The following is a 27,181-nucleotide window of genomic DNA, read 5'->3' on the forward strand; positions in this document are numbered from 1 at the left end:
TGCAGGTCAGACGTCTAAACAATGAGCTGAAAGTCACTATAAAGCTCCATAAAGCCGAGAGGAGCTGCAGACCCAGATAATAACTCTTGTAGGTTCATCTCTACAAGTGACCTTTTTCATATGTCACATTATTTGGATTGTCATTTGATACATTGTTAGGATAAAAATATAAATCATAGCTGCTGTGAGAACAAATTTCCACAAATAGTTCCTAATTTCAATAGAATTTTAGCACTAAGTATTGCTCCTTTTACTTGAAATCTGGTGCTCTTTATCTCTGGCTATCCCAGTTGTTAAATTCGTTCAATATATTGATTCTGAAGTAAGCAAAACACAAAACTCCTCCTGTCAAAAGTATAATGAAAGTTACACCAGATGAAAAAAGAAAAAGTGTTTTGCAGACTCGTGGAGATAAAAACAAAATACTTTTTTGAACACTGATCCTAGCCCAAGGGCAAAATGTTCTGCCTTTTAATGCCAGTGTGAACAAAACTGTAAGATTCCAACACATGAATATATTATAATTCTTAGCCAATACATTTTAAAGCTCTGTTGAGGCACGTTTAAATGTGTGACTCACAACATTTGTTTGTCTGGGTTTTTAAAACCCGGTCAAGTGAGTCTTTATCATAAATTTCCTTTAAAGACTGAAACAAAAGAGCCAGGTTAAGATGAATCACACACATTAACGCTAAAGCATCTCCCGTTCATTCTTCTCTTTCTCCCGCCGGTTCGCTCTATTATTCGTCTCTTGCTGTGTCCCAGATCAAGAGCTGGGTCCTCTGAAGCCCACATTTCTGGGTGAAATATATCGGGCCAATGTGCCCTGTCCCATTTCAAAGAGTCTTACAATTGTGCAGCTATTGATACCACCACTATATATTTTTTGCAGTTTCCCACAATCCATTGTGCAGCCGCCGTTAACAGCTTTCTAGGATTGTGGTGTCATGTGTGAATGAACCACTAAGGCTGCTGTGAACACTGACATGATAATGCAGCGGCTTCTCCATGTGAAAGAGGTTGATGAGATGAGTGAGGAAATCTCCAGATTTATGGAGTAGAAAGCCATTACCAAGCTTTTGAATAAAAACACCATTATGCAGCAACAGAGCACACCAGCACCTGACAGTGAAGCTGCAGGGGATGCAAACAGAGGAAACCATCCAAACTAAACAGAAATTATGGACAAACAAATGTAATAAACAGACTCTGGGATTGTCAAACATGTCAATCAGTGGCAAATATGTGCAGCACCTGTGCTTTCCTAAAGGAAGATCCGTGCGAGAGGCATGAATTCCAAGTGTACAAGGTGGCCCTGAAACTCAGAAATTCAATTTTGAATTTTTTTTTTACTATACAAATCCATTTGCAGCCGGTGTGGAGAGCGTGCCAGGAGACTGGCAGATAGAACTGAATACATTTCACTGCAGCAGCACGCACAGAGCCAAGTTTGATTCTCTGGTGGGGAGAGAATTTGCCTAACAGGACGGCTCTGCTCCGCCTTCAGGCCACCCGCACACTTTATCTGGAAGCGCCTACTGTTGTTGTTGTTGTTGTTGTTGTGAGAACAAATGTCCTCTCTGATGAGGATCCACATGTCATTTCACATGTTCCACCAACAAACATCTCCTCTGGATTCGGAAAAAGCTCAGAGCTCGGGACCAAACTTCCACTGCAGGTGAACTGAGGATAAGAATATTTTTCTGCAAGTATGTGAAACTTTCATATTACATTCTCATTTTTTTTCAATACAACTTGAACTGATCAAAGGTTACATAAGTTTATGTTAGATAAAGTTACACAAACAAAGCTTAAAATTGTGATACTTCTGTCAAAATCACTTTATTCTACATGTCTCATTTAAAAAAGCATTAAATTCTAGACTATTCAGCACAACTACTAAACCAGGGTTAATTTTCACTGAAAATTAGACAGAACTGCAAGCTGTTTACACAGAGCTGAGAGGAGAGGACAGGAGCTGTTGTAAAAATTAAATTGTTTAACATGTATAGCATGTGGAGACCAGATTTTTTTTTCTTATATTCATGACACTTATGGGCACTTGGGAAAGTGCTGTATATAGTGTATATACAGTCATGGAAAAATATATTAGACCATTGTTTTCTTCAATTTCTTGTTCATTTAATGCCTGGTACAACTTAATGTACATTTGTTTGGACAAATATAATGATAACAACAAAAAATAGCTCATAAGAGTTTAATTTAAGAGCTGGTATCTAGACATTATCCATGGTTTTCTTGATTAAATTAAAGTCTTATCAGCTATTTTTGTTGTTATCATTATATTTGTTCAAACAAATATACCTTAAGTTGTACCAGGCATTAAAATGAGCAAGACATTAAAGAAAACAAGGATGGTATAATCATTTTTTCCATGACTGCATAAATTCCATGTTATTCCAATTTTAAATGTTTTAAATAATTTATCAGTATAGAGTATATGTACTGTATATTTTATTTTTATTTTGTTTGCTCTAGTGTTTTTTTCTTATTGTGTTCTATTTCAGGTTTGATTTTTTTTTTTTTTTTTTTTTTTTACTCAGTTCTAATGTAATTTCTCTCTAAATTACACAAAATCTGTGTGTGCAGCATTGAAAAGGGCTACAACTCCATTTCATTTAACTTAAAGTTAACTTAATGAGTGCTTTTTTATTTTATTTTGCAGCTATTACTGTGTTTTTCCTGCTGCTGTTCCTGTTTTTATTTTATTAGTGTTTTTATTATTTCATTACTGCTTTAATGTATTGGTTTTACTGGAACTACAGAGAGAGAGAGAAGGCTTATGGGATTTAATTGTAGCTAAGTATCATATAAATAAAGAAATTTCTGTTCTATTCTATTCATTGTATAATTTTGCGTTGTATAATGGCATAAAGTGGAACCTTGAACCTTTCATGACACCCACTGATACTCCTCAATGATCATTTTACTTGTAAAGGTTTACGTTAAGTAGATTGAGTGTTAAAGGCTTTGTGTGCCTTTGAAATGGTGAAACATTAACATTTTCATTTACTGATAATAAACTGTAAATAAATGCCCTTGCTTCAACTAGATTCTTTGAAATATACTCTGAAATTGGGTTTGAGACCTGCTGATTATCTGGTGTGGCAAACTTTTATGTCTGCGGGTTAAAATGTCCCAAATTATACCAATATCTCTCTTCGGAGACTGAAAATTGACTGAGGTGACAAAAGTTTAATGTGGGAACAGACGAGGCAACGAAATGAAAAAGATGGAGAGAGGGTTTGCATCGGGGTTCGGTCGGCTCGCCTGCCTGCAGTGCTCACACTTTCTGAATATAAAATCCTGTCTAGCTTGCCTTGAAATAAATATGATTTCCTGTTTGTTTTTTTTGGGAGATCACTGCATTTGGTCCGGTATACGTGCTGTCAATCATCTGTGAGAGCAGATGGAGCAGCTCGACCACTGGTGGTCTTCACATTAAAGCAAGCAGTTTGCTGCAGTCCATTGAAGCAGGGGCGCAGATGGGATTTTTGAACTGGGGGGACGAAGCTGTCAGCAAATGATTTCAACTCAATTAGTTATTTTTCCACTCCATGCCTTAACCAAAATATGTTTTACATTTAGAAACAGTTTTAAATTAACTGTAGTGAAAACAACAACAAACATCTTTACTTAAATAAAAAAAAGTTTGTACATGAAATTCCCAGTGCAGCCAAACAAATTTACTGACTTGAAGCTGACTCAGTGAAGGACCCAAAAACATCAATTTCTTGTCAGTCCAGTCTGTCAAGCCTTTAGAACCAGTGTTTCCCACAGGATTTTCTGAGACTACGAGGTGGGGACCCGAACAAAGTTGGGGTTTTGCACATTCTAATGCCACTATTCCATCTTAATCATTGCATATTTTTAATGAATTATTCTAAAGGAGAATAAGGGTTCTTCCATGTTTTATTTAAGGCGTCATATTTTGACAGTCTTCTTGTAAATTCTGTGGTGGACTCTGCTAACACATCCATGTGCTCTTATTTTGAAAGCTACATATGTTTTTATTTTTGAAGTTGGGTCTAACACGTTCTTAGCTAACACCTTATGGTCTAGGGCCAAAATATATTACCGATCTGCTGATACGTTATGAGCCGTCCAGAGCCCTTAGGTCGTCTGGGACAGGTCTACTTACAGTCCCCAGAGTAAGGACTAAACAAGGAGAAGCAGCGTTTAGTTTTTATGCACCAAATCCCTGGAACAAACTCCCAGAGAACTTGAGGTCTGCTGCAACTCTCAGCTCTTTTAAATCAAGTCTGAAGACTTTTCTGTTTCCATTTTAACCTGTAATTTTTATTCATTCGCTCTTAAATGTTTTATTCATTCACTTTTTTTTTTTTTATTCGCTTTTAAATGTCTTCTAATGTGTTTTATGTATTTTAATCTTGCCCCTGTAAAGCACTGTGAATGTCCCTGTGTCCGAATTGTCCTATATAAATAAACTTGCCTTGCCTTGCCTTGCCTTGCCTTGCCTTGCCTTATGATATGTTCAATTAACACTAAAAGTCGGAACTTAAAAGTTGAAAGTTGAAAGTTGAAACTTGAAAGTTGGAACTTGGAGCTTAGAACAACAACAAAAATTCTGACATTCGTGTAGACCTTGAACACACCATTAGCTGTACCACACAAACGCCAGATTCCCTATGTGCGCTGCAATGTAAATTAGTCTAACTATCGGAACATCAATCCCCTGTTTTTACCTGCGATGTTTGTTGCCTTATATCGCCCAAACCCTAGTGCCATCTGCGCGCATGCACTGTAGGGCTACATACAAGTTTATATATTTTAATTGAGCCACTTACAACCTCTCCATACTTTACTGTGAACAATGTGTAGCATCATTAAACCCAATGAAAGACCTATTTAAAATAAGATAAAACATTTCTCCTTGCGCCTTTTCCCATCAATACAATGTGTATAATTTACCTTCACCATTACAACGTCTGCACCCTTAATTTCAGAGCTGTGGACTTCTGCCAAGATTCAAATTCTAATCTTCTCAGTATAACATCACTGCAGCGATAAGATCAGTCTTCCATCTCAGCTCTTCCGCTGTCTGTCCACTTCCTATCTGATCTGTCTTTCTCTGTATCGTGCCTTATTTCTCAAAGACACAAAGACACACGCACACACGCCTGCACTCACTCCTACACAGAGTGCTGTATGTTGAAGATATGACTCCAGAGAGCATCCATTAGGACACTCATGTCAGATGTATAAAGAAATACATATTAACAGTTGATGGCTGTGGAAATCAGGCTACACCCTCAGACATCCGCACCATAGGCTAACTGAATAATTTACTGGAGATGTTACAGAGTTTGGGTGTGGATTTGTTATTAGGTTACCAAGCGGCATCATCCTCTCTTATTACCAAACACAGCCACAGACAGCCAGGCGTTCTTGACCATTAGGAGCTCTTAAAATGAGGCAAGCACGCGGCCAACAGTTCAACCAAACAGCAGCTTCCCTCTGCCAAGAATGAAGCTACAAGGCGTTGAAACCAAAAAAATATTAAGAATGTAAGAAGAATAAAAGAGTATGAACAAAAGATTCTGGCAGCAGCTCTGTGAGAGTGTACTTTGGCAAAGAGGTGGTTTGAGCTTATCCTGTTCTCCATGTTTAACATCTTAGTTTAACATGTTAACATCCTAACATTTGGTAATAACCTCTGGTGTCCAGACTGGGATTTCAACCTGAGACTGTTCATGTTGTGAAGTGTGTTGTGTATGTGCTTATGTTGCAGAGGTTTTTTCATTGTTTTTTCCTCCTTTCCTCTCCTCACGTTGTGCTGTATTTCTTTTCTTTCATCTCTGTCTCCCTGTCCTGTCCACCTCGGCCATATTGTATGTGTGTTTTAAATATACGTTTGGACAGGTTGATGGCTAATTTCGTTGTCCTAGTACTTGTTACTCTGTGCAATGACAATAAAGGTGTTTCTGATTCTGAGTGAGCCAAGTTGTGAAAAATATCTGTAAAAACTCCTTGTTTCCACCATTCACAAAAAAACTGTCATTCTATTAAAAGTCCACTCCTCTCCTCCTGTCACATATTGGTGGTTGCATCTCGGCACTAAAAACATTATTATTTAGATTCACAGAGGTAACAGAAGGCTTTTGTGTCTTCTCTGAAACCTCCACTGGCCACCTGTCTTTATCTGAATATCATCTGGACTGTTTGTGTACTTATTTAATCCTGTTACCTTCGTGAGAGCAGGTGGCCTGTGGAGAACCAGCCGAAGCATCACGATAAGAAGAAAGAGCTGGACCGGAGGACAAACCATATTCAAACAAGTGACTCGTGCATGCAACAATGCATCCCCTTTAAATTAAGAATAACACTTTTTCAATTAAAAACGTAATTGCGTGATAATTACATTAATTATATTTATTTACAATGTAATCATACTTAGTTTTTTCCCAGTCAGTATTTTGTATACACCTTTATCACTCTTACAATGATTTTATTCCAATAATAGTTATTATTATTCATTTTTGTATATTATTGCTATTATTATTATTATTACTATTATTATTATTAGTAGTAGTAGTAGTATCATTATCATTGTTATTGTTATTATTATTTTTATTATCAATACTAAACTCTACCCATGTATTTTTACATAGTTACATATTTCTATAGTGCTTTATAGTATTTTTTTGTTTGTTTGTTTAAAACACCCAAAATGTATGTTTGGAAAATGTATGTGCATTGGAAAATTTAGTTTTGAATTTGAGTTCTGCTAATAAAAACTAAAAAAAAAAAAAAAAGACTTTAACACGATATATGAAATATTTAACCTGCTGGTGGCGCTAGAGGAAATGTCACAGGGCCAACAAAGTAAGTAAAAATAAAAAAGTTGATTCATTTCACTGACTGTACGCCGATGCTCAAGCCATGGAGCTAGAGTGGCTAAAAATAGGCATGCTAATGATTAACTGCAAAATACTGCAGAACGCTTATCACAAAAGTGTAGCTGATCCTCCAAAATGATATCCATTACACCCCCAGATTGAGAAACAGGTCTAAAAGAATCTGTCAGGCAGAATGCATTCAGGCTGAAAAAGGCTGGAAGAAAACATGCACCTCCTGAAGTTTAACTCTGTCAACTTCTTGTCACCCACCTACTGTTTTCTTCAGCGGTAACATAGCAACAACCGCTCAGTAGCATACTTACTAGCGCGTGCCCTGGAGCAGTGTGACTGGCATTTTTAAACCGTGCTCTCTGACTGTCACCTTAATCACATAAACAAGAGAGGAAGGTAGGAACAGAGTGGAGCCGAGCACATAAACCCCACGAGCAGCGAGAGGAGTCTCAGACTGGAGGATGTATCTGTATCATGCAGCCTCAACCAGCCACCGCTTATTATTCAGGATGTGCTACACGGTATAGCCATTATACACATTTTCCTTTCTTTGTCACACTGATTTGAAGAATGTAAAGCGGAGTGAGGATTAATGTCAGACAGAACTTGTAGGCAAGCTGGTGTGAAGGATTTCAGGATCTTCACAGTGATGGAAACACACATATGTATGCATACAGTCGAGCCTGACCAGTGACACTGGCACCAATAGTTTAAAAAATATACTTTATCTGGAACTCATTTCTATATAATGTAATAGGAATACACTACAGGTGATTTTTTTTACTTATAGATATCACCATGAAACTTCCTCGGTTTTTAATTTACATTTAGATTAGAATTTTTTGCATTACAAGCTTTTTTTAAATTGTATGTTTAGATATGCAAATGAGGTGTAAAGTCATTAAATATGCACTCATTTTGATATATTTTCAGGACAGCTCTGATCATTTCGAACATTGGATAAAGCAAATTTTAAAAAAGTTATTATTTTATTTTGTTAATTTATTAGATTCAAACTTTTTCACAGAAGAACATTCGAATATTTCCTTTTATCATTTCACAAATCAGAAAATCCTGTCAAAAGCCATAAGAAAAATCACTTTTCATCATGTTTTCAGGAACAAAATGTTTTATAAATCAGGGTATGAATAATATATGGACATACCCCGGAGTAAGAACCTTCAAAATATAGCTAGGAATAAAACTGGTAAGTTTGGTGTCTGTACTCATTTTGAGAAAACAGCCTTTAAAGATTTCATACATTCTTAATGAAAATGACTATTTGAAGACCAAATGTTCAATCTATTTCATAGCAACAAGAATATAGAACCTCTTAAACACATAATTTGGTGCAGGAGAGTGGGAGCTTTCTAACGATGCCTGTGCTGATGAGGTTTAGACCATGTTTGTGTACTACACGTTGCAACAGAACACTAATCTTTTAGTGAGTTTAGGAGAAAACAACAGGTGGAAATGGATATATCAAATATAGTAAAAAAATACACATAAATGTTTGATTTGGATGTTTTCTTTACACTTTTCTGAAATAAGACATGTTATGGGAGAAAAATAGCCCTCAAAATTGACCCAAAAACTATGTCTTTGCCTGCAGTGTTTTGCCTTAAAAGGGTTTATAAGTCTTAAGTTATTGCCTAATTAACAGTTAATAAATCATGTATAAATACTTGAAGGTTAAAGGGATACTACCCCTGAAAAACAGAGAAAATGTTTGGTGAATTGAAGTAAATGGAGGATTCACAAACTCTCACACAACTCATGCAGTATAAGTCTCATTTATCTAGTTGTATGCTCATTTTCACAAAAAAACTGACTATATAAAAAACTCCCACATAAACATTCTCATTCTCGCCTCCAAATGTCAAGTTTTTGATACCAAATCACAGAATGGATTTTCCTGTGGTGTTTCTCAAGTTCTTAGTGTTTTGACGTGGGATTTTGGACTTTCTTACCCATTCTAGAGTGATAAAAAATACATTCTTTTAAAAAACTTTTCTAGTTCAACAATACTTCCAAAAATACACCCTAAATGTATCTTTGCTGTTCCACCGCTGACCTCCTTGTTACTAATTGGCTGACATGAATGCTGCACTGTAACGAATTTCACTGTAAAATAACAGTAAAATACTGGCAGCAGGGACGCCAGTATTTTACTGTTATTTTACAGTCCACATACTGTAATCTATTTAACAGTATATTACCGTATTTTGGCTTACAGTATATGATCGTAGGATAATGGTGTGTGTTATTTTACAGCAATTCATTACAAATAGTGTTCAATGCTTTTAATTTAAAGTTATCTACTTTTATTGTTAATTGACCGATTTAACTGTTAATTTACATGTGAGGGATGATTTTTTAACAGTATTTTACAATTATTATAAAATACAGTAGTATACTGTAACCGTAAATACACTGCATTTCGTTACTGTGTTATATATCCACGATGAGCTCCAATCAGTCGATCATATGTGTTTTTATCTGCCATGTGCATCAGCTTAATGAGAATGAGCTGGGACTTGTTGCCAAAAAAAGCACATGTAGACGTGAAGCAGAGACCTTATCGGCTCAGTCGTACAGTAATCAGCAACTGGTGGCGGCAGATGATGTTTCTGGCAGTGTCGTCACTTTGGGGTCCCTGTGTGGAGTGCTTTATGACTTCATTACTGGCACTTAGACCTGAGAACAGTGTTAACCCTGCCCCACAGCGCTATGATGGACTGTCCAACTGAGTGGCTTTGACAGGGAAGTCCATATGGACACACCTCCTTTAGCCCCTCTGTCCGTCCGTCTCTCTGGGGAGAGGGGCTGACTGGGTGGCTCAGCTCCTCTTATCTCCACCTGTGTGGATTTAGGTCTGCTGTTTGTTGTTTGTTTTTTTCGGTGGTGCCTGCAGCTGGCATGTAGCCTTATAGAAATATCTACAAAGTAAGTCGTGCATGAAGACAGACAGATGCAAGACAAAGAAAGGTTGTGATGTACAGCGCGAGGACCAGTGGAGCTGGAAACAGCTGTGCAGAAGACAGAGTGAGGAGGCGTGTGTGTGTGTGTGTGTGCGCGCTTAGTTTTCTTTGTAGGTACTCCTCTTTGCATCTGTGTGTCTAAATATCATGCATGTGTTGTTGTTATTGTGTGTGTGTGTGTGTGTGTGTGTGTGTGTGTGTGTGTGTGTGTGTGTGTGTGTGTTTGTGGATGCATGGGTGAGTCGGTTGGACTCCAAACAGCCTGAGGACCAGTCCGATCATCAGTCAGTCCGCGTCCCGTCTGTTTGACAAGAGAAGGTCTTGCTCATGGAGGAGTGTTTTCTGTCGTCCTACACTTTCATTTGCACCCGTTAACAAGCAGCCCAGGACGCCCTCATCACCCATCACATCGGGAGCACTTTTAAAAGATGCCGACGATTACAGACGGCACAGCTTCAAGGTCACAATCAGAGAACACGCCATTGTTTTCCTGCTAACCCTGCCTCATTACTGCGGCAATAGGGCGTGCTCATTAGACAATGACAACATCACGGAAACCTCTGGGTGACATGAAAAGGACGTCTTAGCCTCTGAGATGTGGCTTTAACCAGACACTTTTCCCTCTTTGTAAAGGTCATAAAAGGAAGTGTCTTTTGCGCTAGAGGTAAAAGAAAAAAAAGGGTATCCACCCTCCATTATTGATGTTTTGTTGGATTTGGACATAAAACTCGTTAAGGCTCCGTTAGAAGTCATGTTGCTGCTGAATTTCCTCACTCAGTATTTGCAATATCTTTACCTTCTCCATCTCACCAGTGAACGCTCAAACATTTCTGACCTTGTCATTTCTCTGAACAACAATGCTGTAGCTGAAACCCTCGGCCCACTCAGCGGCTGCGAGGCTGCTTTATACTAACAGAAGGTTGAAGCACCGGAGCTGGAGAGGTCAATCATTAGATTAATAGAGATTCTCATTCTATGCAAGAGTAATTCTATATGCCAAACACTGACAATTTAAAGCTTTTTCAGCAAAATAGTGCTGCCAAACTGAAAGTATACTCCAGATGTAACCACTGAATATATCTGGTACTGAATACAAAACATAAATGTAATATCTAATAACCTAATAATCTAAAGTTTTAATGACTAAGGGAGCCAGAATATTACTGAGGGGTTCAGGACATATGATAGCAGCAGTCCTGCACAATCTCGTCATTATTAGGCTTTGTATGCTTAGCAATTTTGTTGCCTGTGTTACACTTCTACTACTTTGACAATATTTTGGGCTGTTGGGCTTAAGTCTTACATATGTTTCTGCTCTTCACCTTTAAACTAGTTGTAGGATTTGTGATTGGTCTCATATGTGTGTTTAACATTACACTTCTTTAGCAACAAATTCACCTGTTTGCAGATAAGTTGATTCATTTTTCCTAAAACTTTCTTTATTTATTATTTTTTTTACTTGTAAAGTTCATAATATACAAAAAACAACGAAAAAAGCAGACATTTTAAACAGTTACAAAAATATGCAGCACCAGGGGTTTATGTTGGTTTAGCCAAGATTGATAAAGAATGTAAAAAAATCAGTAAAAAATGAATAAAAGTATATGCATATGTATTTATAATTATATACTCAAACAGATTCAGTAAATATGTTAAATTTGGAGTACAGAATTACAGTTTTTATAGCAATTTTGGTTGCAGGAATTAGACAGCGTTTTAAAGTAAAGTTGTAATTCTTTTTTGAAGGCACAAAAAGCAGGTTGGGTTTTTAGAACCTTGCATTTATGAATCTAAAACTTAGCTAACAGTATAATTCGGTTGCATAGATAGTATTCATTTTCGAGTCTTTTTTTCATACATTGTAAATTCAAATAGTCAATTTTTAGACAAAGTATAAATTACCAAAACTTTTTCTCCTAAACCACTTATTTGAACTCTGATCACAGGGGGCTGCAGCTGCGAGGTCCACCCTGGACATGTTAGCAGATTATCACAGAGCTGACACATAGAGACAGACAACCATTCACGCTCTCATTCACTCCTACGGACAATGTAGAGTCACCAATTAAACCTAAAATGCATGCAAACATGCAACCCTCTTGCTGTGCTTGTGAGTGCTAACCACTTTATCACCGTGTAGCCCGAGAAATAATAATGTTCAACCTATATATAAGCAGTTTTATTCATTCATTCTCCTGAACCGCTTATCCAAACTCAGGTCGTTGGAGCCAATCCAGGCTGACGTTGGGCGAGAGGCGGCCTGACAGGTCGCCAGACTATCACAGGGCTGACACATAGAGACAGACAGCCATTCACACTCTCACTTACACATTCGGGCGATTTAGAGTCACCAATTAAACTTAAACTAAATGTTTTGGGACTGTGGGAGGAAGCCGGAGGACCAGACATGGGGGGGAACATGGAAACTTTATTTTAAAATGAAAATGATCACTGTCACTTATAAAAAACAACAGAAATAAACATTGTACTCATTGTAGAATGTTCATTGCACTCTCCTGAAAATTGTTCCTCACATGGATCGAGCTCAAAACACTGCATGTGATGTATAAATTAGGTGAAGTGCTCCTTTAATATTCAAGCATTTCATGCAAATTGCTGTTGAAGTGAAAGTCATTCATTATATTTCTTTTAGCAGATTAAAACAGGTGAATCAACATAATTTATAATCAATGCAACGATGCAGTGAATGGATCCTTATGCCAGCCTGGTAGTTTGTCATTTTCAGGAGATGTGGTGATATTGTGAGTTTTGTGAGGCGCATATTTTCAGTGCCGGCCTTCCAGTGGAAGTGACAAAACAATTGGTGTTAATTAGTGTTGTGTCCAATAGTGGAGCTAATAACAACAGCTCATTTATTTCCTCCTGTCAGGACCCAAATAGCGATCCACATGACTAAACCACAACATCCTGGAGTTTGAAATATTACATTTTAAATTTACCGACAGGCTTATTCTCCATTTAAGGCTAATATAACATGGCTCAGTGCTCCGATCTCACACAAATCAACAGACCTCAATATGTAATCTCCACAGTAGAAAAGATTACTTCTGTGTCAAAGGTCTATGAGTTATCTTTTAATAGACACCACGGTCAGACAACCTTTTTTTATGGTTGACTCATCTATTGGCATTTCATATTGGTTTTTCATTTACTTTGCATTCCCCTGCACAGAGATTCTCCCTGGTTAAAAGCCACCTGGAGGCATGCCAGCGGGCATTAAGAGAGTGTTGTTGCTTGAGATAAATGAACCCAGATGAGGACAAAAACATTCAGGCATTAAAGTCCCCTGTCTGTTTCAATTCTTCTTATATTATTTCTTCATCTTAACTGTGAAACTTTAATGCAATCGAAACCTCATTTTAAAAAACAAAAAACTTAGGGCTATTACCAGGTGGCTCTTTAGCTCTGAATGAAAACAAGCACAAGTATGAAATTATAATTACTACGCTAGAAAAATAGTCCTAATTTCATCCATGACAATGTGATATACTCTATTAATTCGCCTCCTTGGCGATCTTGTGCTCTTTCATACTTTGGAGCAAAGCTTTAACTCGCATTTACACTCTAGGAAGGCGAAAATAATGGCTTGTTCATTGTTTCGGTGGCAAATGTCTCCACAAAGCAAAGGCCATGTGTCATGTAGGACAGACGAGCCGCAGAGACGGGTGTTCAAAAGCAGTTTATCAAACTTTCCAGGGAAATAGATGGAAAAGTATGACACCGTGGACAGAAGACAGCCTGACAGGATGGTGAAATATGAAGAATGGAATAATTAATGATATGTTGCCTCATCGGCAAGCCTCAACAACGATCAATAAAGACCCCAAATGTCATCTGTGTTCAGACATCGCAACACTTTGACACATCCAGTCAGAACGTGGTGTTTAAAGAATCAAAATCAGGCTTTTAACTGGCAACAGTAATTTGTGTTGAAGAGAAATCAAACCTACACTGAACAGACTTATACATCAACAGAGTTTTACATAAAAGAGAGCACAGACTCAATACAGCGGGGGCGGCAAGTCCAGCTCAGACCATCTGACAGAGTGTGGACTGACTGGTAGCTGGAGAGGTGCCAGTTCACCTCCTGGGCACTGCCAACGCGCCCTTGAGCAACAAGACACTGAACTATGGAACTTAGTTCAATATTTAAAAAACAAATAAATATGTACAGAAATATGCCTTTGAAATAAATAAATATTGCCATGAAATAAATCCTGAAATAGACAAATGTAACACCTTCAAACGACTACTTTTATTAATGTTTAATCAGCATTTATAAAGTGTATATAGACCATTTAGAATGGTAAATACATAATTTATTAATGTTTAACTAACTACATCATTGATAAATGACAAATAGATGGTATATTAATGTAAGTTTATAGTTACTTTACCATTAAGAAATCAATAAATTAAAGTTAATTGTTCATCAATAGTTTTAGTTGCACTCATTTTAACATTTTTAACACCATATTAAGTATGTTAATGATTTTGAAATGACTCATATACCTTTAACAAATTGGTTGAAAACATTTAAAGATTTGTAAATGATAAATAATTGGTTTATAAACCATCTATAAACATTACTTAGTTGGTTATTGTAAAGTGTTACCCATTATTTCATAAAGATTTATTTATTTACTGAACACTGTCAGACTTCATTTTTAAGTAATCAAATATTTATTGACGTGCACAAAGGGGTGATGAATGTGAAGAGTCTTTGGCGATTAGAGGCCATCATGGCATGTATATTTGAGGGGGTGGTGAAGCCGTAAGTAGAATAGAAACCCTCGCAGAAAAAGGAGTCCAGACACTTGCAATGGTGAGAGGAAGATAATGCTAATGATCTGGAAGTGATGACCTCGACCTGAGCACTACATGTCCTGAGGAGTGGACTTCTGATGAGCTCACCTTGGGCGCTGATATAATGGCTGGAGGTAAATGGGGTGGAGGAGGACCACAACGATGTGGTTGGTTTAACTAAAGACTGAACGCCCACGATCAGCTGATTTAGAAGAAGCATGATATAATTGTGAATGAATGAAGCATAAAGTTTAGTCTTCATGACTGAATTTACATTGAGCTTATGCCGAGCCACTTTATTAGGTACACCTGTTTAACTGCTCATTATTGCAAATATCTAGTCAATCAATCACATGGCAGCAACTCAATGCATTTAGTCATGGAGACATGGTGGAGACGTGCTGCTGAAGTTCAAAGCGAGCATCAGAATGAGGAAGAAAGGGGATTTTGACTTTGAACGTGGCATGGTTGTTAGTCTGAGTATTTCACAAACTGCTGACCTACTGGGATTTTCATGCACAACCATCTCTAGGGTTTACAGAGAATGGTCCGAAAAAGAGAAAATATCCAGTGAGCTGCAGTTCTCTGGACCAAAATGCCTTTTTGATGTGAGAGGTCACAGGAGAATGGGCAGACTGGTTTGAGATGTGATAAGGTGTAACTTAAATAACCACTTGTTACAACAAAGGTGCAGAAGACCATCTCTGAACGCACAACACGTCCAACCTTGAAACAGAACACCACGCCGCCACTTTATTAGGGTACACCTTGCTTGCTAATAAAGTGAGTGTATGATAGAATATAAGGAAAAGCATAAAAGAAATGGTATATTTTGCAGACAACATGCAGCTAACAGAGAGCGATGTTGTTGATTTTGGTTTTGGTGAATTACAAGAGTATAGGTGCAGTCTAGTGAAAGCAATTCCACCTTATCAGTGCTGAGTAAAAGGTATAGCGATTGCTGTTGGAAGGCCTAAATCTCTAAGGGATTAATGATGGAAGTTGCTCACCACTGCAATATTTAACCAGTGATATATCAACACTCATCTTTGGCTCATTTTTAGTCTGAAAGCCAAGCCAGGTGCATCGCCTCATTAGTTTGTACAGGAAGAATTTCATTACATCCACTAGAACTTATGAATGCTGTCCCATGTTTTCAAAAACAACCCTTTTAAGATCTAAAAGGGTTCAGGCTGAGATATGCCTTTGCGCTACAGCCAACCCCATTTATTTTTAGAAATCAGTAGGTGTTTCCAGTCCAGGACGGTGTACTGCAACTGTTAACAGTCTTGGAGACTTCACAGACTACACAAGACAACAGATGGAGTGCACTGACTTCATGTTTGCAAATCTAATATCCGTGAAGATGCCTTTTTCATGCCCTCAGTCCAACCCTTCTTGCCTTTTCTTGCCCACTTTCCTTTGCTCCTTCCGGCTTTCTTCACTCAGTCGTATGTTGGATCCTCGTTGCCTGAGACATGCCCTCTGAATGTGTGAGCCTCATTGAGTTATTTAATCTTGTCTAATCCCTAAAGAGGCTTGAACAGTTTAAGCGACAAAAAAGTGTGACTTAATGCTGTTTTCTTTTTTTGCCCTAAATAAGGATGAAATTCACCACATCGTGTTTGCTTGATCCTGAGTTGGAGGCTGCTCTGAAAGACTGGAGGTGAAAGTGTAATATGTTTAATCCATCAGTGCCGTGTTATGTTAAAGGGGGCAGAATTTAAAGTAGTTTTGGTGAAAGGCATTCGTACTCAGTCATACACCAACACTATCATACTGTACCCAGTCTGTTCTAAGATTTTTAACTGTACTTCTTGTGTGTTTGTTTATCAAAACCATTTTTAAGCATTAACAGTGTTTCTGCAAGACACTGATGAGATCTTTCAACAGAAGACGACTTCTTCTTATCAACCGATCATTGGCTGAGCTAGTGGTGTTGCTACATCTGTCAAACTTTGTGTTCTTGCTTGGCAGATATGAATTTTACCTTCATAATAATAGTGAATTCACCCCTCGAAACTCCTTTCTTGCATGGAAATTCTAAAATCAGATCTGGTGGGTTCCAATGACTGCTTACACACCGCTGCAGAACATTCATGCTTGGGCAAAATATTCAGAAGGACCTTGATTTCAGCAGATTTCCACCTGCGGAAACATGTTTGGTAAATGAAATCAAAATTTGTTCCAATTACTGTCGTACCTCCAGCCAGGTCATAGCTAGCGTGCTGCCAAAACGGTGTAATATCTCATCAATTTGCTTCTCAACTTAAATCTGAAAGCAAATGACTACTCCACAACCAAATAAAGGACAGTATATGGTTTAAGATAGCCATGCAGCTGGGAAATTAAGACGGCCATGTAGCTAATGTTAACCAATAATACAGGCATTAATCAGGCACCAAATTTGATGCTAATGCTAGTAGTTGTGGCTATCCTGGATTTGCTGAAAACAAATCAAGCCTCAATTTTTTGCAACAATGCATACTTGATTTCAGAAAAAGGAGGTTTGTAATTTCTAGCCATGACTAGCCAATTTCTATCAGCTGTAGCGAAGTAGCTAATTAAGCTAACTATTAGCTTCACAAGTTGTTGTAATGCTCTTACTGACAGACTTTTTTAAGCTACGAGCTGACTTGTTTTAGAACAAAAATAAAGAAAAAATGCTGTTAAATATGAATCCAATGGCTAAATATCTGAAATTGTGCTGAAATAACGAGGCTAAAGCTAACAAGTTCTAACAAAACCCTGTTTTAGCTACTTTGCTTGTATCTCTAAACAGTGTAATTCACTTTTTACTTGTGTGTTTGGCCAATGCGACCTCGGGTAACACTAGATAGGGTTGCTGAAACATAACCCTGGCTTCACCCCTAACTTTTATAGCATCCACCTGCTTCCACACAGTTGGGAAAAACACTACATGGTAAACTTCGTAGAAACTAACCTGTAATCTAACAAGCCTTATGTGCATCTTAACTCAATTCGTACTTCAATTAGTGAGTTAATTAGACAAAAATGATTAAGTTAGAGCAGATAAACACAATTTAAACTTTTACCCTTCTTTATTTTTATTTATTTTTCATACTATGTAGTAGTTTTCATAGTATTTCCTTATAAATATCTTACAAATCTGGGTTGATAAAGTGTGTGCGAACTGTTTTAAGCAGTCACTAGTTTTTCACACCTGCAATTAATTTTTTAACCATGTGCACAGAGGTACATTAATTTAATCTCCAGTTGCTTTAACAGGTACCCAATTAATTGAATTCTGCACAGAAGTCGGTCACCAGGGTGGTTACCTGTAATTAATCAGGTCGACAGCCTGTAATTTGTCCGACCAACCATCAGTAACATGTCTGCTCCTGGTTTTCATGTGGAATTAACAGATATCTTTCCAGCTTCCAATTACATTTGAATAATTAACTTCCTGCCCTGTTGATAAATATTATTTTCGATGATGAATATGCTCGACACTGCACGCACACACACAGACCTCATTCATCCGAGCCTTTTTCAGTGAGAGAGCTCAATGAGCTGCCTGTAAGATCGTGCAAACGTAATATATCTGATCAGATATTCTTATTCAAACAATACGGTGTGAGCACTGCTCGTTTTCCTGATTATCCAGCTGAACAGTGGCTCACTGTCACCTCTAAGCATGAGGATCTTTTGGTGTTCATGTTCCTCTCATGTTCGTATGTTTCCTCTGGGTGCTCTCCATGTTATCTCTGCATCATCCACTTCAGCATGTACTTGTCAGTTATCCATCTGCCAACCTCTAGTACCACCTGATCCTATTCCATTTGGAAATCTCACCCACCTGTGTCTGCATAAAATCAAAGTTTCCTTAATCAGATGGTAACTACACATTGCCTTACCATTATTTTTTATCCATGTGTGAGAAAGAACTCCACACTTGGCACAATTATAATAGGTTTTACTGAAGCATAGCAGAAGTTAATGGAAGTGAAACTTCAGTAATGCATTATCACAATTTTACCGTTTTTAAAGTAACCAATTTGGCTTTACTCACTTATCTTTGACCTGCCTGATGATCTGTCAAAATGTCGCTTGCGGAATTGGGAACAGCACAAGTTGTGAATGTGGTAGTAAATGTTAGTGTGAGCCCTGTGATTTTACTGGCAGTCTGAAAGGTGTTTTAATGCCTTTTGCTGAAAGCAGGGAAGGATAGACTCCAGCTAGGATTACAATTACCAGGTATTGAAAATGGATGAAAAGATGAGTCGATTTTAAGAGCAACGCCACACGATCTTGAATGGGGGAAAATCATTGCTGCATTGGTAAACCCAACACAGGCTGGCAACATATAATCAGATCATGATGATCACATGATTACTAGCCAGGTTTTGAAGTGAAATTTTGAAATGTTGCATCAAAGAAAAAGTGAATCGGGGGCGTATCCATCAACTGGTTATGAGCAAATAAACAAAACTACATAAATATACTTTCATCAGAAGATGGCAGTGTAATGTATAGCTGTAGGCTAATCCATCAGTAAAGGGTAGAAGAAGTAGAGATGGCATGAGAGAGAAAAAACAACAATAAAAAAGAAAAGGTTGCTAATCAGACAACTTCAGACACCCATGAGAGATAATGGAGAGCAGTCTTTAGGAATTGGATTAAATTGGGCAATTTATAATTGTTCTTTAATGTCAGCTCACCTTGTTCTGTGCAAAAGTAGTAATTTTGAGCCTATCCATGTACCTTTTTGAAGTTGTTTTATTGCTTAAACTTAACCAAGTACCTCAATGTCACAATAGCTGTTTCCATTAAAGTCAAATCGAATTTTGAAGCTAAATTCTTAAATGTTGCAGTAAAGAAAATGCAAATTAAGGCAAATAAACAAAGCTGCATGAACACACTTTTGTCAGAATATGGCAGTGTAATATATTGCTGTAGGCTAATCCGTCATTAAACAGTAGAAGAGGTAGAGATTGCACGAGAGAGAAAAAACAACATCAAAAAAGAGGTTGCTGATTGGACAACTTTGGCCATCCATGAGAGAAAATGGAGGGAAGTCTTCAGGAATTGGATTAAATTGGGCAATTTATAATTGTTTTTTCATGTCAGCTCGCATTGACCTGCAGAGCAGAAACAGCTGATCAGTCATGCGAGTCGAATGTTAGCTACATCAGAGCTTATTCGGAAAAAGTGTTTCCATCTCCCATTTAGTGAATCAACTATTTTTTGAAAAAGACAAAAACTACCTCAAGCAAGGGTAAAAACATCTTGCTTTTTTCCAAACATTGGGAATATTTTTTGTACTATTAATGTCAATAAGGTGCCAGAGTGCCATAAAACATAAAAACAGAGCTTATTAATAGAACTTGAACAGAGTTTATCGGGAAACAGATGTGCCAGGGGAGGATCAGTCTTCGTGCCAAGTAGATTTAGTTAATAAGTCAGTTGAAAATAAAGAATTTCAAAGAAAGATTAGTTATCTGTCTTTAAAAGTTTATTTCTTTTATCTGATGAATATTGTTGATGTTTATCCTTTTTCCAAACAGTTTCCAGTGACAGCTTCTCAGATGGTTCTGTGTAACAAACCATCTGGCAGCGTCATGTTCCCTGAAAATTGCCAGGGCCGAGTTTTGTTCCCAGTCCGACCCTGTCAGGCTGTGTTGAGGAATACTTGAAATTATGCAGACCATAAATGCATTAGGAAAATGTTCACTGAGGTAATAAATCAAGTGGGAAGCAGGGGCTTCTTCTAACTGACTTTAACACAATTAGACTGCTTTTTCAACCAGTGAAGTTGCCCCCTTCTGGTCATTAGAAAGAATGCAGGTTAAAAGCACTTCAGCATTGGCTTCACTTTGCAGACCTGGAGGTTAAGTTTAATGCTTTACAATTCATGAGCATTGCACCATAATGCATTATGAAGTGCTGTACTGTACAGTGTGAAAAGAACATGTTGGCACCATTAGCAGGCAGAGGATGCTACATTATTTCTTGGCTACTCTTTAAATTTATCTGGACCAAACATCACCTCTGTTTGTCTCCACCATTCACTGTTTATAGTGTTTTGTTTTAAAATGCCACATTGTGAGCCGACATACAGATACAATGGCACTTTAAAAATCACCGTTTAACTAAAGCTGTGGCTACAAGTCTGTGTTTTAGATTGGCTGTTTCTTCCCCTGAGTGTGTGTCTGAAATCATTCCCTCTGTCATTACACTACAATAGGAGACTACAATTTTCAATCAATTGTGGGAACTTGGTGGTGCATAAATTTTACACTTCGAAGCCAGACACTCATAATGGCAGAAAGTAAAAATATTGTAGCAGGTTTTCTGGGTTAAAATGAGAATCATTTCTGTGCATCAAGCGTGTGCAGACGGCAGCCTGACTGACTGGGGTGGTGATTGGTTTATTGTCTGGAGGTATCTGCAGGCGATTGGTTACCCAGAGGACATCAGGCCACGTAGGGAGCCAGACAGACTTGTGGATGCTGAGGCAAGACTCTCATTCCTCATCTTCCAGCTCAGCCACGCTGACCTCATTTGTTGCAGAAGTGTAATTATAAAATGTTGAATGTGTCACACTGACGGCAGGTCTTTGTTGGGGAATAGTAGGGGTGGGCTGACTCTGAAATTATTCTTAGTCTGTCCTGTTTCTTAACTTAGGCAGGTAAGTAATTGTAAATTGTTTTCTTTGATGTTGTTAGGTAATTAAATTGCTGCATTATAATCCTTTTTATGATGTTGCCCACTCTTCTGTAAAGCTTCTTCTGTACTCAGCTGATATGGAAGAAGATGCCGCGAGGAATAAGAAGTTCATTCCAAACTTAAAGTTACAAAAAAAGGAAACTAGAAGTTTAAGAGTTTAGTTGCTGTATAATATAATGCCTTGTATAAAAACTCAGCAATATGAAGCTCGGTAATGAGAGGGCACATTAGAGAGGTGTTTGGTTCTGTAAAATCATGGCCCTGTAGCACCCTGTAAATAATTAGTCATTATTAAAGGTAGACCCTTTTAATATTGGAATCGAGCTGGAATCCCTTGTCATGATTAATTTAATGCACGCTCTAATATGTCATATCTAATTCATAAGAGAAGTCAAGCTCTTCTCACTGAGCTCTACTTTGCAACGCCTGGGGGGCGTAACAATGGTAACCTAATGCACCTAGCCATTAAGTGCATGAAGCTGCTGGATATTACCTATGATTATCTGTGTTCTTTAGAGCTGTGGTAGCGTCTGTGAGGATCCAGGCTCAAGATAATTTCCATCCATCCAGACACACAATGACACTATTATTGGACATATCAGAGCATAAACGTATCTGCCATTCCAATCATAAAACACCTAAGGAGATAAAAGAGGACTCTTTATGCTTGAACAAAGGTGGTTTTGTTGAAGAAGTCCATCATCAAGAGTCTGCTGCAGCGTGGCCAAATGAGAAATGCAAGACCAGAGAGTAAAATATGTTTTGTGCACACTGATGATTGTATTGTACAGCCTGTTACCCCGTTAAAAACTTCAATATAGGTTGTGTGTAGAGGCAGCAAAAAACAATCTATGTCTCCGTATTTCACCGTCCACTGTAATGCCTTCGCTGACAACTTACAATACAATACAATATAATAAATCTTTATTATCCACCATGGTGGAAATATTATATTAATATATAATTAATATAATTAAGAGTGGCGCTGTAGAGAACTCCTAGTTTAAGCAGAACATCACCTCTTTTGTTTTTGCCACATTGATTTCTACTTGTTGACGTAGTTGTGATTGACAGCAAATTGAAGTTTAAAATGGCGTATTCCCACATTTACTTGGAGAAATGGGTGGTGGATGGGTCAAACAAGTGGCGGGCTTTCAACCAGGAGAGCAGGGTTCATGTCCAGTTTGAAAACAATGTAAACCATTTTTAACGAAAGTTATGTGAAACACGTTTTTTTAACATAACTAACGGCAATCAGGTGACCCTAGTAACTACTTCACTTTCTGCATTTATGTACATTTATTTACTGTTTAAACTGTCTTTTATAACACCTTACCAGGGATTTTTTTGCCCTTTTGACAATACGTGTGTGCTATTTTTAGAACGCGCCGTTGTACCGCGAGCCGTGATACGTGCCTTTGTGTTCTGCCGTTTATGTTGGTACTTGTTGGTATTGTACATGGTTCTCACTTCTCTTACACAGCCATTAGAGTGATCTTCAACTGCTTCAGTTACATAGCAAAAGGTCTCTCCAGCAATCAGCTCAGTTAAAGACAAAAAAACTGCCATGCACGGAAAAGTTTGTTCTCATTTTAAACTGGAGCATCTTCAGATTACTTGCATACCTGATGTATTGTGATCCACTAAACTTAGGCCCAATTGGAGATGATTAAATCCCTGTTTTTTTGTTTATTTTTGCCGCCATCTTGACTGTAAGAGAGCCGGGAGGGACGACTGATTGAGATTCAACTCGTCCCTGTTTGCGAGACACACCTGGCGGAGCTCTGCACGCAACCGAGTGAACTCTTCTAGTTTAAATACTTTTTTCCATCCCTATGAATAAATATATTTGGTATACTAAGTTTGTTTATGTCTGCATTGTTGTGCATGTGTGCCCCTGTGGGTGTGTATAATTACTCAGACATGCAAAGTGACTCACCAAAGAGCCGGAAGAGATAGTGAGAGATAAAGAGAGAGCGAGTGAAGAGAAGAGACAGCGGGATGGGGAGACGACAGGCAGGCGGGTGAAAGATTTCAGAGAAGAGAATATAAATCATGACCTAGAAGTAGCTGCAAAATGAGAATTCAAACAACCTTTGTTTGATTAAGTTGCAATTAAATATTGATATATATGCATGCAGTTAACTAAGCTACACTAACAGATAAAAAACAAAACCACTGAGGAAAATGTAGTCAAACTAAGCTAGGACTAATTAAATATAGATAAATATAATAAAGCTGTCAAAAGAGTATCTCAAAGGGTCAAATAATTACTGCAAACTATTTGTGTGGTGATTAAGCTGCTGTAAATAAGCAAAATAAGTAAAGAAGATTATATTTTTGACATTTTGTTCCCCGTGAAGTTTTTGACCACTAGCAACGCTATGACACATGATTTTATGACTTTATTTTCATACATATGAGCATGAGAACCCAACCGATATGGGATTTTTGAAACTTATGCCAGCAATATACAGCAATTTTTTTGAGCTGGAATGAAAATAGACCTTTTATATGTGGATTTTGCACCGATTTTTCACCACTCTGCAAATGTACCCAGAGAGCTACTTTCTCTAACATAAATCTTTATTAAATAATATTTGACATTGTTATACATTATTATGCATTATACAAACAATGTATTTCTTTGTCAGCCAATTCTGTAAATAACTGAAAAAATAAAAAATAAACAAGAATAAAATAAATAGCTACATAAACATCATTACTGTTCAATTTCAGTCAAAACAATTAACACCATTTCTATATCTATATAGCATGAAACATTTTCTGCATTGTATATTGTGAAAAAACAAGTTTCCATAACGGCACATATCCGATAGCATACACACCGATACCAATATGCCTTAGATAGGCAAAAATCGCCGATAATATCTGTCAATTGATATATCTGTCGTGTTCTAATGAGCATGCAGTTGATGCAACCTGCATTCAGCTAATGGTTTCTCTTCTACTGAGGTGGTGGTAGAAACGCAGCAAGTAAACATGCTCCAATAACAATACTACTCTACCATTTGGTATGCCAGAAAAAGATTTGTGCCAATACATAGTGTGTCAAATGCAGTATGCCAAAAGCATGCAGCCAACTTGTTTTCTGGCTTTTCTGACCCACAATCCTCTGCACAGCACGTATATGAGCCAGAAGGTCAAAATTCAAGGCCAAATGAGTTGAATGCATTTTCTTCCTCATAAAACATTTGCATTGTCACATCCATCTGTGCATCCGAGGCGGCAACCTCCAGGTCTGAGCAGAGAGGCAAACCAGAAAGTGCCTTAAGCTGCATTCCACTGAAAATTCCAGCAGGGGGCGCTGATGGCGGCTGCAGAAGCATTTTGGTCCATTAATTTCAATACAAAATTAGAAAACTTCTCACTTGATTTATTACCTCAGAATTTTTTTTCAGGACAACTGTATGGTCTCAATCTATAGTAAAAGATCTTCTTCAAGACAATTTGATGTTAATAGTTCAAATAATCGCACCATTTAGAAGAAAATAGAAGATAAAGAATCGCATGATTTGGGGCGTGGCTACCTTTGATTGACAGGTGACATGGCGAGCTGTTATCAGAAGACAGAAGTTTTCACTTAATGACATTTTTTTTGAACATTTTGTTCATTAAAAATGTCTTGTTCAGCGTTTGGTTGGATTAACAGACACGGAGTTGCTGAGTTTTCTGAGGTAAATAACACATTTTGTTTTTTGCTAGCCCAAACTAACATCCCAGTTAATGCTCCAGTTTATGCTAACATGATTTAGCAGCAGCCTTCTCAGTCAGGTTGAGGTGTAGAGAGGCTTGTAGTCAGTGTCATCAAATCCTTCTCGCTCCTCCACAGTCCAAACGTGGTCTGCTCCCCGTTTACGAAAACAAAATGGCGAGTGTAAGGGAGTGTAACGCTAAACTCGATACCTCAACCGGGCCACAAACCAACGGGTGACGTCACGGTCACTACGTCCATTACTTATCCAGTCTATGGTGCATCCCAATCCCCACACTACCATACAAGTAGTATTGCCGTCACGTGTGAAAACAGCACTTTTCACATGTCACATTTCGTAGGATATCAAAAAAATCATGCTACAAAAGTTTTCATAAATCATGCAAACCCCTTCAAGAGAATACGCTGCTACTTTATATATTTCTCCGTGTTAACTAATGTGCAGCGGGCTATGAGCCAGCTCAGAGTGTTGAAACCAACTATATGATAAATGAACATGGACATTAAACACAAGTGAATCAAAGCTTTTCATCAAGTGAATCTGGACCGATGATGTAACAAGTGGTAATTTGTTTTGGGGCGCTGAGGACGAAGAAGAAAAAGATTCACTGGTTACTGAAGCCTGTGAGAGTCTCATTGAAACACAGACTCTCATGCTAAGTTGAAAGTGATGTTCGCTGCTTCTTGTTTTATAATCCACCGGTGGTTGCATATTTAAGGTGGTGCTGTAAAGTTTGTTGGAAGCCTCGAACATCTACGTGACTCTGCTACACACTGTATTCATACTGTATCTGTCAGCTGTGGATGAGATACAGAGTCACAACAGGAACCTTCTGTCTCTCAGTTTATCCTCCATAGTGTCTCTATATCCCCTCCTCTCCCTTTCTATCAGCACACACATAGTGTCTCTGTCACACAGTTGCTAGCTCTTTCTCTTTTGCTATTTTCTCTTTATTATTTATCTCTGCCTCTCTGTGTGTCTGATTTGTGTGCTCCTGTGATCCATGCTGCACGCCATTGTTTTATGATTCTGGGCCTCAGTGCCACAGCAATCTAGGACAACATCACAAGGAGCAGACACTGCAAATACTGTGGCACATGTAGAGTAGAGACACACAAAGAGACAAGCAGAGAGAGGGAGAGAGAGAGAAGGGGGGAAATTGATGTATAGAGAGATTACAACATGATAGATTTTTTTTTCTGCTGGCACAGTTTTAAGAAGATAGGGGACAGACAGTAGTCTGATGATGTTATCGGAGTTAATCTTCATAATATCTATCTACTATCTGTCTGGGAAATTGACTGAGAATTTTTTTCCCACTTAGACCCAAAGTAGCTTCTCTTCCTCAGGTGCGCCTTATTTTTTGAGGACATGACAAACCCGAGAGCAGCCTGAAAAATTCAGGATTCGGTTTTGTATCCTCTTCTTATCCAAGTTGTGAGAATGCCACGTGGTCTCTTGATGGTTCCTCTAAATTATTCAAAGCATTTATTTATAAATAAACACTGACTGGGTCTGTACCCAGCTGTCTGGTTCTCTCTCCTGTAACTCCGTGACCCCAAGCAACCAATCAATCCAACCGAGTAAACAACCAGAAAAACCCACCAACCAACCCCCCAAACCTCTGTTTCTGTGTCCTGCTCACTGTACCTCTCCATAAATCTCACTGCCTCTGCCTCTCGTTTTCTTCCTTTTCCAATAATACTCTCGTACATTTTTTACGCATGCTTGCGGCTTTTGCAATAACACTGAAATATCTCAAAAACTATTGGATGGATTTCCATTAGATTTGTACAGACGTTATGCCGCAGAGCGCCGCCGCAGGTCAATAACTAGTTGCTGCTGTTCACACAAGACTTCTATTGTAATCAATACAAATCAAATAATTACACTGTAATATAAATACTCCAGTAATACACAACATGATTGTGAAATGAACCAAAAATGAGGGAGATAAAGAACACCAGGAAGGATACATCAGAGTGGAATATTGCATATCTTCTGAACCCTCTCATAAAGAAATGCTATAGAGGACATCTTTTCAAAAAAGGAC

The 27,181-nt window shown here is 38.0% G+C and overlaps 1 protein-coding gene across 1 annotated transcript in view; it reads right to left on the bottom strand.

The window, feature by feature from the left end:
• The window catches only part of syt7b (synaptotagmin VIIb), a 130,659-nt gene that overhangs the window by 84,270 nt on the left and 19,208 nt on the right, over positions 1–27,181 (bottom strand). The window lies entirely within an intron of this gene.

The sequence above is a fragment of the Centropristis striata genome, chromosome 2, assembly GCF_030273125.1.
Source record: "Centropristis striata isolate RG_2023a ecotype Rhode Island chromosome 2, C.striata_1.0, whole genome shotgun sequence".
NCBI lineage: Eukaryota > Metazoa > Chordata > Actinopteri > Perciformes > Serranidae > Centropristis > Centropristis striata.